We start from the raw sequence: 17978 nt of genomic DNA, 5'->3' as shown, positions 1-17978 counted from the left end.
CTTTTGTCAGCAGGGTGTGACGGGGAATGTCAGATGTTTTTCCTTAAGTGGCAGAAGGAGACCACAGGAGTTAAAAAAATAATACAGTAAAAATAAGGGGAGCTCATAGTAATGTGCTGGAAAACATCCGAATGTAATGGTAGGCAATATTATTAGTAAAGGGGGAGGAACAGTTCCTAGAGAATCAGAAAATTAATATTATTCTGTCATCTTGGGGAGGAATCTGTCCACATTCTGAAGTCAGTGACACCTGGAAGGCTGCTAAGAACCCTCAATTTAAGGTCTTCAGATGGAGTGGATACCCAGTGTACAGGGGGATGTGATGAGGAACAACAACTCAAGGATCAACACTCTGGATCATCCCCCATTTTGGATTCTACCATTTTTACAAGCTGATAAGAGTAATGACTTGAAAGCACTCACACAACACTTCCAGCTTTATCACACTGATATGAGCAAATCTCCCAAACACTCACCTAAAGAGCCTTTACATGATCTGCAACCTGGAGACTCCTTGGTCTTCTGAAATAAGCATCAGAAAAATCTGCCCTTGAGCCTAGGTTAACAAAGGAAAGAAAGAAAGAAGAAAGTTTACCAGGTACTATTAACAACTAAAAACTCCAGTAAACTCCAGAGTGTTGATCCTTGAGTTGGTCAGTTGGTCAGTGAGCTCTATTTATCTGGCCTAAGGAGAAGTAAGCACTTACAAATCAAACAGTTCTAAATGCAAGAAAACTAAACTAAATGAATTTCAGACTTGTATGAACTGGGAAATATTCACTATTGAATTGATACCTGGTATTGATGTTTGTTTACTGATCTAATTGACATAGACATTGTGAAGATAGCAAATGATATAGCTTTGGGGGATTCATATTTACCAGTCTACAAAATGATGATATAAAGTACAGTTCATGGTTGCTGAAAGAAGGTAGGACGCTGTGTTTCTCAATAAAAAGGTATAAGGAATGAAATTACATTCTATTAAGAAAAAAGGAAGTAAATCTGAACTTACAGGTGGCTGTTCTCTGAATGGGCAAATAAAGTGATGAATAAAAAAATATAAAAAAGGTTTGTGGCAAATGAAAAAAGGTTTGTGGCAAATGAAAGAGAGTTTTGTGCATGATTCAAGTTCTTAAGACGTTAAACTGCCTTTGGAATCTTTTATTGTTACTTCGACTAAGTGAATAACTATTGTTTCACAGTGAGTATAAGCTGGTACCAATCTGGAATTTGGTTTTCTCTTCCTGATAAAAGAACAAAGTTTTCTTGGAATGTGGCTTTTGATAACAGACTATGGCACACATAGACAAAGCTCATTCTGCTTCTACAAAAATTAACCCCTCATCAGGGCATTTTAAATGGATGAACAATGGCTGTAAACCAAATAGTTGGGGCTATGGGAAATCCAAGATGACTGCTTAGCTTTTCCTGGCTCCCTGACAAACCTCACTTTTATTTGATAACATAAACCCTTTCCTGGCTTCAGGGTTAATGTCTCACAATAGAAAAAAAAAAAAAGGTTAAAATGTGTTTTCTACAATCTCCAGTGATTGGAGCACCCACTTTGCTGGACAGGTCGTACAGACATTGACAGAAAACTTCACGAACTTCTTGGAGACTGTGGCTTTCACTGGCATCCTCGGTTGTCAGGCAAGGATGGCAGAACAAAGGAATCGGTTACATGGGATTGAACAGACTGCTAAATATGATTGAAATTTTCATGACTTTTTGTCTGACATATTACTGGCTTCTAATCTTTGTTTACAGATATAGAGAAGCTCTTTTCAAGTTACTGATGGTTCAAAACAATTTAGTGATTTACACCTGTGGGTAAAATGATCGCATTTTTCTCTCTGCCTCGTCGCTCCAGAAATTGGAGACACTTGGGTTCTGAACAGCCTTATCAGGTAAATAAAAAGACTGCCTCCCAACACAGGCAGAAATCTCAAAGTATACTGAGAAGGTCTAAAAGAAAAATTCACCCAACTGATGTCAGGCCTAAGGCATCTATTAAGTTAGACTGAATATTAGGTTCTAGTTTTGTTAATTAAGATCTGTATTTACTAAGACTGACTTCTAAGGTAGTTCCTTGTGGTTATGTTATATTGCTAAGAAGTTTAATTAAGTTATTTAAAAGGACACTCTGAGTTTGTTTCTAAAGCTTCTCTCAGTAACCAGCCTTTGATTAAAGATCAGATGCTCCAGGATCTACAACCAGGAGGTTAACAACAGGCTATAGTCATTTAGCAAACTAAATCAGATGACATGGATAGTCACTGGGCTATACCTAATAGAAGTTCTTGACTTAAGTACTTACTGATGATTCTACTATTACTTCTAACTATATTGTCTTCTATACTGCCTGTTTCAAGAAGCGTTTCTCCGTACATTATCAAGGGTGTGACTGAGCCACTGATATAATGGTGTACAGTTCCATATGAAATCCATAATTATAACGGTGTGACTCTGTATATGAGAAGCAACAAGACGGAATATTTTCTTGGACCAAGAGACTAGTGAGACAGGTGTTGTCCAGAGACTTTTGTTACTCACAGGGCCTAGTCCAGTAATAAAACATTGAGTGGCCTATCAGTGAAATCTTTGACAGAACTGGGGATGAACCTTCCCAGCACCATGGGACAAGATGGTAATGAAATGCCCCGCAAACCATGGTCAAACTCATGGCCATAAAAGGGCCCTGCTCTGGTAACTGGCACTTGCTATCAGCCTCGACAAAGATTAACTCATGGACACTACAGCTGCTGACCTTCAACATCCCCTGAAAGGAGTTCCGGGTGAAAATCAGAAATTAGGCACTCGCTCTGTGCTCTGGAAAAATGGACACAGCAGGCCTTTGGATAGTTAGATATTTTCAGGTAAAGATTTTCCTGAGCCCAAATTCTTGCATCTTCTCATACCTAGAAAAACACTAAAATTGCTAATGGTGACAACTACTTTGGCTTATACATTAATACCACAGTAAGAAGCTAGGGCCTACCTGGACAAACTTTGACAACTGGCTACCTAAAGCACCTGTCTACATTGGGTTATAGACTCATTCACCTGAAACGAAATTATAAGATTTATTTTGTCTGTTAAATTTCAGGTTTTCATTCTTTCAACTACTTCTAACTGGGTTTGTTATACCTACATTCAAAATGTATATGAACACGCCAGATAAATAGGGCAGCCCAAGTGTTGACTCTGTCTAGACCAGGATCAAAGTTACTACCAAATGTAACCTGATTCTTACTCTCGCTTGGACTGCTAGTTACAATAATTCATCTACTGATATTTGGTCTCTGCCTTTTAATCTACTTATCTAGTTTGTTCTTTCTAAAGGATACAATGGCTTCCCAGACAAAGTAACAGTGATGCAGAGATCCTGGTCACTCTTCAAAATGGACTCCCCTGATGTTCCACCATGGTCACAGATACAATCTTGGTTTACAAGCTCTCCTTTGTGAAAAACTATCTTGACTATAATCATTGTAATCATTCTGTTTTTTGCTGTTTGCTCCTTACACATGTAACTGTGTATTTATTACTTGGGGCCCCTGGATCAGAAACCCTAAATAAAAGGGTAAGGAGAATATGTTGCTTCATCAACTTAGGGTCAGTGCCCCTCACCTGCAGGAAGCAGTTACTGACAGATTTCTCTGCCCCTTTCCCCTCAGCAACAATATTCTCCTAAAATAAGGGGGGAATGAGAGAGTTAACTTAGGCAGGTTGATAAGGAGTAAAAGCCTAAGGCCCCTTTAAGGAGGAGATAAACATTTTTTCTTTTTCACATTCTTTGCTTTAGATAGGTAGGCCTCGTAGGCAACAGTATCTCCTATTCAAGGACATGCCTTTTATTTATTTATTTTTTTTTTGAGCTTTGGATGTATGTTATGGGAAAAGGTCTGGGTAAAAACTTCCACAGCTGTAGCTCTGGGTTAACCTGTTCCTTGTGGCTCATCTCGTGCTGATGTCATCCCAGGATGTATGTTACAGGAAATGGTCTGGGAAAAATTCTCGCAGTCTTGAGGTATTTTTTATCTATTCTCAGCAGCTAGTTGAGAAGTGTATAAAGCCTTGCTTAAACTAGTGAGGTGGGTTCTCTCCTCCTGCTCCCTTCTGATGTCTATGTCAGAAGCTTTTTCTGTCACTTTCACTTTAGATAAAATCTACACAGTGCTCCAAGTGACTGAGACTGTCTTTGGTTCTGGAGTTAAATCTTCTCCTTCAGAGACCATGAATCCAGCAGCACCGTTCACCATTTACCATAAGCTACCACAGCTCTACAGTCAGTATTCATGTTTGTCTCATGCCAAGCACCACTGAACCTGGAGCATTATATAGACCTTCTTATCAACTCTCTATAGCCATCTAACAGAGAATATTTAAAATGTGATTTAAGGTTATCCTGTCCTATTCAAATTGTGTAAACATTCTCCTTACATAATTTGAATAGGACAGAATCTTTGGGACCCCGTGGACACTAGTTCACAAGTCTCTGCTATTCATGGAATTTTCCAGGCATGAATAGTGGAGTGGGTTGTCGTTTCCTCCTCCAGGAAGTCTTCCCAACCCAGGGATAGAACCCATGCCTCACGCATCTCTTGCATTGGCAGGTGGATTGTTTACCACTGGGAATGTTTGGGAAGCCCCAAACATTCTACTTAGGCAAGGTCAAATGACCTGAGAGGCTTACCATTTTCAAGGGGTTTTTTTTCCCCTTGTATTGTACTTTCCTTGTCATTGAAAGGTCCAGACTCTCTCTACACCACATAATTTGTTTAGCATATAACACTTGTCAGTATTTAATATTATTAATTTCCTCAAAAATCGAAATTCATCTCATTCATTCCTCATTTCTTTCACTGATTAAGTGTGTTACATGCTTAGCTGGTGTCTGGGGCTGATAATCCAAAGCCTTTGCCTCAAACATCCAAAACTCTAGTGGTGAAACTAATATAATGAAATAATTGCAGGCTTATGGGGAGAAATGTTTGATTAAGGTCTGATGGGAGTACAGTTGAGAAAAGATGTATATCTGCTTTGGAAGTGTGAGAAACGGTAGACTTTTAGCCAGATAGCAGACAATGAGGAATGTGCAAGAAATAGGGAAAGTGTCAGAGGGCTCAAGATGCACAAACAGGTGGGGTAGGGGAAAAAAAAAAAAACATCTAAAAGTTCCCAAAGGAACTTAAGATATTCCCCAAAGTTAAGGTTTGTGTACCTATGGAAAATGGAGACATGAGCCTCAAGAAGCTGATATGGACACACACAGTTTTAAATGGTTCTATGACTGGAAATGCTATTTAATAACAAAAGTTAGAGACAAAAGCAAAGACTGGGCAAACATTGCCACTTTTATCACAGAAAATGTTTTCACAGCCTCAAATGATGGGATAACCTCAGAAAATAATTACAGAAATTAAGGTGCATAGAGGACAGAGCTGGAACCAAGATGTAATTATCCAAAAAAAGGAGTGATCACTAATTATTTCAAATGGGGAATAGGAAATTATGTTCTTAAAATTAATGGGGACAATTCATACACAAAGTCCTCTGTTCCACCATTATCCTATGAAGGGAGTCCCAGAGAAATCATCCCTGGAGGGAAAGATAGAGTGGAATTCCTGGTACAGAGTGCAGGAATCCTGTGATAGGGAGTGGGAGGGGTAGGGGAAAGCCTAGTGGGTGTGGCTTTGCGTGGGGTCCGTGATGACGTCACAAACGCCAACCGTACCCAACAGCCCCTTCGGCTGAGCTAGTGCCAGTGGCAGCCGCGTCTGGTGAGGAAGCTTGCCCTTTGCGCGCCTGAGGTAAAAGCCATGGGAGCACTAAGTAGTCGGACGTCCTGGAACAGAGAGGGGCGTGCCCCGGGGGAGCCAGGTGCCCCTGAGGGGGAGGAGGAGGCTGAGGAGGTAGCAGTGGCGGCGATAGAGGAAGGGGAGGAGAGTGAAGAGGCGAGGCCCACCACTAGTCAAGGGCGCCACAAGCGGAAGACAGGCCCAGGACGGCAGCTCACAAAAGCGCCCCGCGGGAAGCGAGCAAAAGACAGTTTAGGGTCCGTTTATGAGACACTTTTCCTGAGAGGAGAAGGGAGTGACGTGCAGATCCGTGCCCTGGGGGAGGAGTGGAACCTGCACAAGGTCAACTTGTGCCAGTCAGGATACTTTGCCAGCATGTTCAGTGGTGCTTGGCGTGAGACAACCATGACTACTGTAGAGTTGCAGATGCCTGACGAGAACATTGATTGTGAGGCACTGCACGAGGCTTTAGGTTCCCTGTACCGAGACTCTGTGCTCATCCCCCCCGGTCGAGTGGTCCCCATGCTGGCCACAGCCAGCATGCTGCAGCTGGATGAGCTGATCGAGCAGTGCAGAGAGATCATGAGGGACACCGTCAATGATCAGACCGTGTGCACCTACTACTACTCTGCTGAGAGCTACGGACTCCAGAACATCAGGGCCATGTGTTTTCAGTGGCTGCTGGACAACCTGATGACCCGGCCTAGTGAGGAGTTATTGAGAGAAGTCAGCCTGGATCTCATGAAAGAGGTCATTGCCTCTTCAGAGCTCCTCGTGATGGAGGTAGAGATGGATGTGTACACCACGCTGAAAAAGTGGATGTTCCTGCAGCTGCAGCCGACATGGAGAGGCCCCCACAGAGACCTACTGCCTGACGCCGACTCGTGGTTTGCTGGGTCCAGGCAGGGGTCAGAGGGCACCGCTTTCCTGGAGACCGAGCAGGGCAGAGCCTTCGTGCCAGTGTTCCAGCAGCTGCGGCTTGCCTACATAATCTGCGACCTGCCATCAGCACGCATCATCGACCAGGATGCGCTGATCCCTGCCACGTGGCTGAGCCCAGTGTACAAAGAGCAGTGGCTTGCCCTCCTCCGGGCTGAGCAGACCAGAGAGCTCGGGCCCACGGATGTTTGCGTGTCCGACCTCCAGAGGACCAGCGTGCGGTGCGGGGGCCGGCTCTACAGGGATCAGCAGCAGTGCAGCTGGCGGTGGGCAGGCTTCAACTTCGGCTGGGACTTGGTGGTGTGCTATGCCAACCGGCGCATCATTTTCAAGCACAGCGCGCTGAACAATCCTTGCGGTCTTGGGGTCAGCTTCCTCTGGCAGAGAAAGGTCGCGTTCCGCCTGCGCCTGGCCTCCTTGGACAGGGCTGGAAGAGCCATTCTCCGGAGGGAGACAGAATACCAGGTGCTTTCCCTGGGAAAGGATGAAGAGCTAGAGGTAGTGAATCTGGAGAACGAAGATGTGGTTTTCCCCATATATGTGACCTGTAATTTCCTGTACCTCCCCAGAGAGGGGCGTTTTCCTGAGTGAGGACCCCTGAAAACAAAATCTCAGAGAGGTGAGCAGGTCTTTTCCTGGGGTCAGGGGCGACCAGCTTTGTCCAGATGCCAGCTCCTTCTGCGGGACCAACCGGACTTGCCCACCTCTGGTGGCCCAGTTCTGCCAGAGTCTTTGTTGAACTGTAGCGCATGATATTTGAGATTGTTTACCTGAGCCTATGAAGAAGAGAAACTTTAAAGCCCCCCTCCCCCAACACCTTTATAACTTATTTGTGCTGTTAAGGTGGCAACTTGTCCTCCTGGTTTACCATCCATCAATGGCCCCTCCCATCATTTCTGCAAAGTCAAAGACCCGTTGACTTTAGAGAGAACCTGTGAACCTACCTACTCTACTACTGTTAGTGAAACTCTTTTAAAATATGCATTTCCTTTAGCGTTGATTAAATGAATGTTAAAGAAACAGTTTGGTTTCTCTTTCAGTTCGTGTGTTTAGAGCCACTCTGCCCCACTCTACCATTACCACTAGCAACCACCACTACCGCTAGCATCCTTTGGATTGCTTCCCTTGCCCCATTTCTTGCCACTGAGTGTCGTACTTGGTTTCCATGATCTCTCTCTATGTGAACACACCCAGGCTACACTGATGATCTTCTCTTTATTGGTTGTTCCTCAGTATTCTCAGGTTAGTTGACTTTATATCATATCTTGATGTTAGTTAGACTTTATTTTGACTGTCCTAGCATTTTAACCCTAGAAAGACATTTCAAATCTTATACAACCCTATATTGGGGGTGGAGCGGAAGACAGCAGATTGATTCTATGAGGACATCTCCGTACTAGATAAGAGTTTTTCTGTGGCATACAGTCATGAATTATTTATGCACCAGAATGCACTCTTTACACACGTTGATGGCCTTTGCCCTTCAGAAACATTTGACGTTCGAATTGTACTTGGAAAGACTCTTTCCCACTTAAAAACAGGTCTGGTGACCTCTGGAAAGGAATGCTTTTGAATTATAATGGGAATTATTTGGCATCTGGAAGTGGGATCAAAAGACAAGACGTTCACACTAGTAATCAAAAGGGTAAGATAAAAAGTGTTTTTGTCACAAAAGGAGAAGCACACTAGTCACGATTTGAATTTGTTGGTTTCTGATTACTGTTAACTTGCAAATTGTCACCATCCCATTCCCTCCTTCAATGAAATGTTATTTTGAGGTCAAAGAATGGAAAATTCTATTTAAGAATCTGTACAAATAATAAATACATGCTTGGAAAGAGTGTGATAAATTAATACAAGATGAACAACAAAAAAAAATTAGTCACCAGATTTACTGTTTTACTTGGTTGAAATCAGAATTTTCCTTACCGGTGGTTTGTTTCTCTTCCCAATTAGATTTTATCCGTTGTCATTCAGTGAACAAATTACTTTTGACTTTATTCATTCATTCATTCATTCTTCTTTTACTCTTTAAGGAGATTTGAAAGGCTTCATTATCCCAAACCCACATACTAGTCTTAGAGTAATATTTACATGACAGTTAGTTATATGAAATGGTTCAATCAGGAAGCTGCTGTTGCATCCTTCGATGTTTGCCCTTAGTTTTGCATCCCCCTACCCTTTCTCGTGTTCCCTTATATTCCGTATACCTAACCAACTACAAACAATAGACTTCATTTTATTTATTTTTTTAAATAACTGGGGAGAAGAGTAAGTCATGATTCAGTTGAAAGGTAAAAAGTATTTTTTTTTTCAGTAAAAATTTCACTTTCTTTATATAAACTCTCTAAGCAATTTGAGATTACTTTTTCTTGAGCTGAACGCCAAGATGCCATTTCATCTAAACAGAGGTATCCTCACTTGGGAAATTCAGAGACTGCTTAGCTACAAATATACCTTGACTGAAAGATCTGCTTTTGTTTTCCTACCCAATTAGCTTTAAATCCTTAAATTGCTTGTTGCTGTTTACAATGGAAAGATGTTCAATAATGCACAGTGACAGCTGAAATATACTCATTTAAACATTTAATCTCTCACAAACCCTGACTGTTGCCATTTGCCAGTTTGGGCAATTTATCCAATACCTGTCTCTAGTTTTTCACTTTTTTTTTTCTTTTCCTTTTGACTGCTCAGGATGAGGAAGAAAGCGTTTCCCACATTGATACTCATTTTGTTAGCCTCTTCGTAAAGGCATGGGGAGATGGGGCGGCAGCACAAAATGTATAGTCATGGTAATGCTACAGGAAACCATCAAGCTAAATAACAGCAAACTAAATGCCACACTAAAGGAGATGTACCCCTATGGGATACCACGTGGTCCTTGACAATGATGAGGATTTATCCCTGTCTCTGTCTTTCCCTCTCTGTATGTCTGCCACTCTCTCTGTCATCCCCTATCTCTGTCTCTATTATGTCTGTCTGCATCCCTGTCTAATTTCTATCTACCTCTGTCTTTGTCTGCCTCAGTCTCCATCTCAGACTGCCTATCTTTGTCACTCTCTGTCTCTGTCTTACTGTCCATATCTGTTTCTCTCTGTTTCTGACAATCTGTTTGTGTCTGGGTCTCTATGTTTCTGTCTCTGTCTCTGTATTTCTCCAGTGCTTCTGTATCTGTATCTCTCTGTGTCTCTTTCTCCATCTGTCTGTCTTTGTCCTTCCCTTTCTGTCCCGATCTGTCTCTGTCTTTTTCCCCAGCGCCCCCCCCCCCCAAACCTTGTTTCTCTCTGACTCTCTCTCCATCACTATCTCTATGTGTGTTGTCTTTCAGTGTGCCTCTGTCTTTCTCTGTCTCTCAGTCTGTCTGTCTCTGTCTTTCTATCTGTGTCAATCAGCCTCTGCCTGTCTCCCTGTCTCTGTCTGCAACCATCATTCCTTGCCTTAGTTTGAATGTGTGTCTGTTTGTCCCTGTCTGTGCCTGGCTTCCTCTGCCTCCCTGTCTCTGTCTCCATCAATTTCTACCTGTCTCTGTCTGCCCCTTTCTGTGTATCCCTTTCTACCTGTCTCTACTAGGGGAGGAGGTATAATATCTGAGTCTGTCCATCTGTTGGGCTTTCTCAGCCTGCCTGACCAGCTATCTCTGTTTTTCTGTCAGGCTGTCTTGTCTCTGGCTGTTTCTGCATCTGGCTCTGTTGCATGTTTTGATAGTCCATCTCTGCTTCTGCCTGTCTTAAGGAGACAGGAATGAAATGTTACTACAGTTTGGTAGACAAACCCTCTTCTGTCACCTTCCCTTCCAGTGGTGTCCTGGAGATAGATGCCGTAAGAAGATAAGGTTAGCATTCATGTGCAAAGACACAAGAGACTTAAAACAATGACTTATGAAGAAGAAAGCAGTGCCCCAGGGATGTAAGTGGGATGGACACAGACAGCAGACCAGTGTAAATTATGCTACTGTGGAAAGGGTCTATATATAAACAGCACAAAGATGACATTGGAATTTTAGTGAAAGATAAGGCATGTGCTGGAAAAAGAAAACCATCTTTTTAAGAGGAAAATCAAAAGAAGAGGGAGTGTCTAGCCACAAGATCTACAGGAAGGTACTTGCCAAGTCTCAGCCACAGAATTTGGACATGAACCTGCCTGATGAGAGTTAAAATAGCAAAATTCACCTATTTTATATAAGCACATCACATAAGGTTAATCATGTGATTAAACTTAAACTTTTGAATTGGGGTCAGCAAACACACACACACATTGAAATAAGGGGACTGAAGCAGGGCCCAAGGTTCTTATGTCATCACCTGTTCAGCTAGTAACATGACTCCTAAGACATTCATATACATATATATACATTTATATTTTATGAGCCCACATGAGGTTCCACCCTTTCCTTGTCCACTCAGCTACCTGGGCCTTGATGCCCTTCCCTTTATTCAAGATAGACCTCTTGAAAGGGGTGTGTCATCTGCCCCCTGTTCTAAGGTTTACTTGCTTGACTCCAGGCACCATCTATATGTCATAGACTCTCAAATTCATAGCCCATGCACAGACCTCTTCTTTGAATCCAGACCTATAGCCAACAGTCTGCCCCACCACTTGGAAATCTCAAAGGTGGTGCGATCTACAAAGGAACAAAATAGAACTTAGGGTCCAGGCAACCAATTTTAATCTAAATGTAGCTTCCTTCCTCATTTGAGTAAATAAATAGAAAGACACTGATGCTGGTAAGGAGATAATAACCAGGATGTTAGCTGAAACTTATACTTCCTCAAGTGTTTGTGTTTCAGAAGTAAAATTTGTCTATTCATGACATTCTAAAGAAAGGTGGCAATTTTTTTTTTCTAGTATGTAAGAGAACTGAAATTTACCTCATTTATTTAGACAATAGCCAGCTGACACATGAACAGTCTTCGGGAATAATTTGTTCTAACAGTGCAGATGAAAGTTTGGTTTAGTCTGTGAACAAACACATTTTCCATGTCAATTGCTACGATTAGATTCTCAGATCAGACACCAAAGGATAAATTTCATTCCACATTGTAGCAACATTCAACTATCAAACTTGGTTTAAAGACTAGCAGGGTAATAAGATGCAGTGGATGGAACAAAAACTATCTGGGCAAATTCGAGGTAAGATTTGAATACCCAGAAGACCCTTAATTCTCTGAGAAGTATTCATCACATAAACACACTGCATTACATTGGTGATGTCTGTCAATTATTTAAAAAAAAAATAAAATAAAATAAAATAAAAATAGTACATGGTGATGGCAAAAATAGGAATCTACAAGCAGCTGATGGTTTTGATTAGCATGTTTGTAGTACATGGGATTTTATGAAGAATGGTGACTCCAATAAGTGAATTAAAATCGTCCAAGCAGTCACAAAGAGCGTGTTTTGGGTGAAGGCAAGTGGCTGAGTATGGTCCACCACAGGTGAGGAGACTTCCTGTAGAGGTATATTCTTAAAACTGGTAGCCCCTAGTCATATGTGATTAGTTACATTGATTAAAATTAAATAAAGTTGAAAATTCAGTCTCTCAGTCTCACTAGCAGCATTTGAAGTGCTCAATGGCTACATGTAAGCCCGTGGCTACTATACTGTGTGCAGCACAGATATGGAACATTTCTATCAGCACAGAGAATTCTATTAGATAGTGCTGTTCTATAATCAGTCATTCCAAGTAAAATTTACATTACTTTCTACCTCTGACTACATAGATCGCCTGGATAACCTATGTGGGGGTGGGTGATGTTTGTGGGGATGGGGAGGAGTTAGAAAAACGGACATACAGAATGGTCACATTTGGATTTACAGGGTCTCATCAGGGTCTTATTCGTCTCACTGTGCTTACTGAGATGTTACGGAGGCTGGGGACAGGGCTTGAGGAAGGTTGGTAGCCACCCAAAGGGACCGTTTGTTCTGAAACCCTGTGCTTCGGAATGTGAAGAATTTGGGTCACATCTTCTGTGGCCCATACAGCATCTGACCTGGTGCTCAGGCCATGATCTCAAACTCATTGTCCAAAACTCAACCTTTGCTGTCTTTCTCCCATTCCACTATCATGAATAGCTATTTTCAATATATTTTATGGTTGGTCTTTTACTGTTCATATTGTTAATATCTCCACCAGTATACCAGCCCTCTTGTCAGTCTCTAGGCCTTGAAATTGCTGGTTAAAAGGATACAGAATAAATGTCTTTGTAAACTGAAAATTATGTTAGAAGTAATAGCATGTGGGGTTACTGTAGTAAATACATTTGAGTCTTCTGTTTTGCTTTGTCATCAAGTTTAATGTGATATGATATTTCCATGCCTCCCAGCTGAAGACCAGCAGGAACACATTTGTAGTTGAACAATTTGAGTTTATTCTTCTTTGCAGTGAAGGCGAACACACACAGTGAAGGAACTGTGGGCCGCACAAGTACGTGGGTGATAGAAAAGGGATGTTAAAAGATTTGGGCTTGGGACTTCCCTGCTGGTCCGGTGGATGAGACTTTGCCTTCCAAAGCAGGTGGTGTGGGTTCGCTCCCTGGTTGGGGAAACTAAGGTCCCACGTGTCTTGTAGCCAAAAACCAAAACATAAAACGAAAAAAAAAAAAAAAAACCCAGAAGCAATATGGTAACAAATTCAATAAAGACTAAATAAAGGGACCACATCAAAAGAAAAATTAAAGAAAGAAAGAGGTGGTCTTGTTTTAGGTGATTTGTGTGAGGTTTTAAAGAAGCAGAGTTTTGATCTGGATTGGATACTGTCAGGAAGACAGGGTATTCCTATGACAGTATCTTAATAAACCTTCTGTATAGAGAGAATAGATTAGAGTGAGGTTAAAGCTGCAACTGCAGAAAGCAAACAAAGAAACAAAGAAAGCAAAAGGGAAAACAAAACCCCCAAACTAGCAGTCACTCATACTAGCTAGGAGAGGGATATATGGTGATTTGTACAGTGATTTTGCTTTTGTCTGTGCTTAGAAAAAAAAATCATGAAGTGGCCTTTGTTTTGTCTCACTTTATCATCATCTCAGAGTGACGAGATCTCATGATCTCAACTGAAGTTGGCACTCCCTGAGATTTTTTTCAATGTCTAATGGGAGAATAACATGTCCTAGCCTGGATGTCAAGAGATATTTTTTAGTACCCACTTTTGCCCACAAGCCATTAATCCATGTTATCTAGATTATCAACATTGCTCTGATTTTGATGACCAGGAATTTGTTTAGAGAATGTAGTCTGTAGTAGGACATGGGTTGGTCTCTCCTGCTCCTTTTGCAGTAGAATGCATCATTCAATACTCTGGTGTGACATGGACTGTGCAATAGCATTTAAGACGCCAGACAGGATGCATTGGCCAACTGCAAAACAAGTAATCAAATGAAACACAATGATTATTAGTCCTTGAAACAAGACTTGAAGTCAAGGGCTTGGATTATAAAACCCAGGCAATGAATCCAGCTGGTTTCACCTTTGAGCACCACATGACTTTTGTCAGAATCAAAGACAAGTTTTGGACCACCCTTGCTAGCTATTATTTTCCCTAATGTGAGAATAGCAAGTCACAAAGCCTATATGAATAGGGAATCAGTTATTCTTCATGTGTGTGTGTGTGTGTGTGTGTGTGTTAGACGCTCAGTCATGTCTGACTCTTTGCAACCCCATGGACCATATAGCCCAGGAGGCTCCTCTGTCCACGGGATTCTTCAGACAAGAATCCCGGAGTGGGTTGCCATTCCCTTCTCCAGGGGATCTTCCCGACCCAGGGACTGAACCTGGGTCTCCCGCATTGCCATCTGAGCCAACAGAGAAGCCCTTCCGGGTGAGTTTTTAAAAGAAATTGATTTGACTGTTACTGGTTAATCCCCTCTCCCTAACCCCCCCTCCCCCACCTGTTTCTGGGAAACAAGATCTGCTGGAATGTTTAGAACATATCACAAAGTCTCTAGCAATTATCCTGAACACACAAGATAAGTTAGCATATGCCACATGGGTGTTATATAAGATGTTACATAACAAATAGTACCTCATTGTATTGCCTCTATCAGGAAAATAAGCTTCATTGATCACGACTAGAGAAGGCCGATTTTGTGTTCCTCAAGGTAAGTGATGTATTTAGCAGAACTTCCCTTGTGTGGCTCAGCTGGTAAAGAATCCACCTGCGGTGCAGGAGACCCTGGTTTGATCCCTGGGTTGGGAAGATCCCCTGGAGAAGGGAAAGGCTACCCACTCCAGTATTCTGGCCTGGAGAATTCCATGGACTGTATAGTCCATGGGGTCCCAAAGATTCCGACACGACTGAGTGACTTTCACTTTCACTTTCAATCAGTTTCACAAAGCAGGCTGACTATCATGAACAAATGGAATACCATGAGCAAATCTGACTATCAGGGTCAGCGTGGCCCCAATAGTGGAGCCTACTGTTGATTGAGTAGGACTTGCCGACAGGATTATAATGACCTCTGCAGGAGTATTTTGCTGAGATGAGGCCAGTGTCCAGTTTTTAACGTCTGGAGGTTGGGATTAATGCTGTAAGGGAAACTGACAAATAGCATTTATTTCTTTTGTCAGCAGGGTGTGATGGGGAATGTCAGATGTTTTTCCTTAAGTGGCAGAAGGAGACCACAGGAGTTAAAAAAATAATACAGTAAAAACAAGGGGAGCTCATAGTAATGTGCTGGAAAACATCCAAATGTAATGGTAGGCATTATTATTATTATTATTAAATAATTATTATTAAATAATTATTATTATTAGTAAAGGGGGAGGAACAGTTCCTAGAGAATCAGAAAATTAATTGTTATTCTGTCATCTTGGGGAGGAATCTGTCCACATTCTGAAGTCAGTGACACCTGGAAGGCTGCCAAGAACCCTCAGTTTAAGGTCTTCAGATGGAGTGGATACCCAGTATACAGGGGGATGTGATGAGGAACAACAACTCAAGGATCAACACTCTGGAGTTTTACTGGAGTTTTTAGTTGTTAATAGTACCTGGTAAACTTTCTTCTTTCTTTCTTTCCTTTGTTAACCTAGGCTCAAGGGCAGATTTTTCTGATGCTTATTTCAGAAGACCAAGGAGTCTCCAGGTTGCAGATCATGTAAAGGCTCTTTAGGTGAGTGTTTGGGAGATTTGCTCATATCAGTGTGATAAAGCTGGAAGTGTTGTGTGAGTGCTTTCAAGTCATTACTCTTATCAGCTTGTAAAAATGGTAGAATCCAAAATGGGGGATGAGATTCCCAAGTATATGGGCTGGCCTCATGTGAATTAATAAGTAGATAAACTATGAGTCCCAGATGGGGTTCATCTTACAGACATTAAAGTTAATGGTAATACTTGAGGCCATGGAAAACTGTCCAAGGGCTTTACCAACTTTAGTTTTAGCATTCCATATTTATGATGAAACACATTTGCAATATAGAAATGATCTACTTTATGTTTAATTTTGACAGATTGAGAAAATTATTTCATCTAAGTTTTAAAATTAAGTAATTCAAATTAATTTGGTATGCTACTTTACAAAAACATCTACCATATTTGTAATGATTACTTCTTTTCGTATTCCTAATATCTTCTACTCCTCTCTCTCCCTCTCTCTCAATAACTGTTGCTGTACATTTATCAGTTTCTTTTGCATTCCCTAGCAACAAGCTAGGTTTGTTTGAACTTAGTTTGAACCAAGTTTGGTCTGCTTGAACTTCTTTATGGATTTTTGTTTTGTTTTGTTTTCTCTTTAATTTTGGTAAACGTTCCTTCCTTCTACTTTCTTCCATTCATTCTGTTATTCTAATTTCATATTTTGGTTGCTTAGCTCATTAATTTGTGGTCTTTCTTCGTTTCTAATATAAGCATTTGGTGTTATAAATGTCCCTCAAACTACCACTTTGGTGTATTCCACAAGATTTTATAGGTGCTATTTTCTTTATCATTTGGTTGTAATATTTCCTAACTTCTATTATGATTAATAATGACTATTTATCCCTTGTTGGTCATACGTATCACTTGATTCTGGTCATATTTTTTTTTAATGTTCCTACCCTAAGTGGTTTGTTTCTGTTTTCCTTTGGGTTATTATTTTTTAACTCAATTGCACTGTGTTCAGAGAGCATGGTTTCTGCTTGAAAATTGCTGACATATGTTTGTGGACTAGTGAATGACCAGCTTCTCTAAATGTTCCATTTGTGCTCCCAAAGAATATATATTCTCTAATCTTTGGACCTAGTATTCTATACCTGCTCATTAGAACAAGATTTAATAGGGTTCTTCAAATCTCCCTTATCATTGCTAATAGTTATTGTTTTCTTAATTGATCAGTTACTGAGAGATATACTAAAAGTTCCCACTCTATGAATCTGCCAATTTCAGTGAATTTTTGGCATATGTATATTTGAGCCTTCAGAATTATAATCACAGTGATTAGCCCTGAATCCCTGTTTTTAATCATTTAAGAGCTGAAAGTCCACGACTGCTTCCTTTTAACCTTTCCATGTCCTCCCCTTTTTAAGATCATGTGGCTCCATTTTGAATTTTTCCCAGTAATCTCTATTTTGCAGTTGTTTCTGTCATCTTATTTCTGCTTCCTATTGATTGGGAGGTTTTTTTTTTTTTTCTTTCTTCCGTGCTTCCTATGTATTATTCTCTTTTATCTGTTTTCTATTGGATCAATTGAGTTTCTGTCAGATGGACTGAGTGTCCTTTAGTACTGTATTTCCTCTAGGGAGTTGGGAATAATGTATCCTATTTCTATTTGTCGAGTTCACCGGTGATGTTTTATCACGCTCTCCAAAGTTGCCAAGTCAAGTGTGATGCTATGAGTAAAGAGTTGTTCATAGACTGCTTTATGCTTACCCAGTGTTCCTTAGGGCAAAATTCAAGACATCCATAGAATCTATTGGACATCACGGTGAAGACTTAAATCCAGTTGCTTTGATTTGGAGGTGGAAGGGTTGCAGTAGAGCAGGGAAATGACATTTACTGAACAGCTTTAATATTCCAAGCACTTCACATGCATTTTTCTCATTTGACACTTGCAAACACCATACCTGGTATGCATTCTTATATCCTCATTTGAAAGGAGAAAAGTGAGAATCAGAGAGGTTAAGTAACCTTTCCCTTACATTAGCTAATAATTTGTGGAGTCAATCTAGGTCCCTTTGATAGTAAACTTCAGGGGTTTTCCAATATTCCACATTGTCTTCAAAGGTAGAAACATAAAACAGAGCCACCTGCAGCCTCTCATAGTGAAT

The 17978-nt window shown here is 41.1% G+C and overlaps 1 pseudogene; it reads left to right on the top strand.

Moving 5' to 3' along the window:
• The first annotated feature begins 552 nt into the window (after window positions 1–552).
• Window positions 553–7765, top strand: LOC139033134 (germ cell-less protein-like 1 pseudogene; annotated as a pseudogene).
• Window positions 7766–17978: the final 10213 nt, after the last annotated feature.

The sequence above is a fragment of the Odocoileus virginianus genome, chromosome X, assembly GCF_023699985.2.
Source record: "Odocoileus virginianus isolate 20LAN1187 ecotype Illinois chromosome X, Ovbor_1.2, whole genome shotgun sequence".
NCBI lineage: Eukaryota > Metazoa > Chordata > Mammalia > Artiodactyla > Cervidae > Odocoileus > Odocoileus virginianus.
The sequence above is the reverse complement of the archived record's forward strand: the minus strand, read 5'-3'. Positions and strand labels throughout refer to the sequence as shown.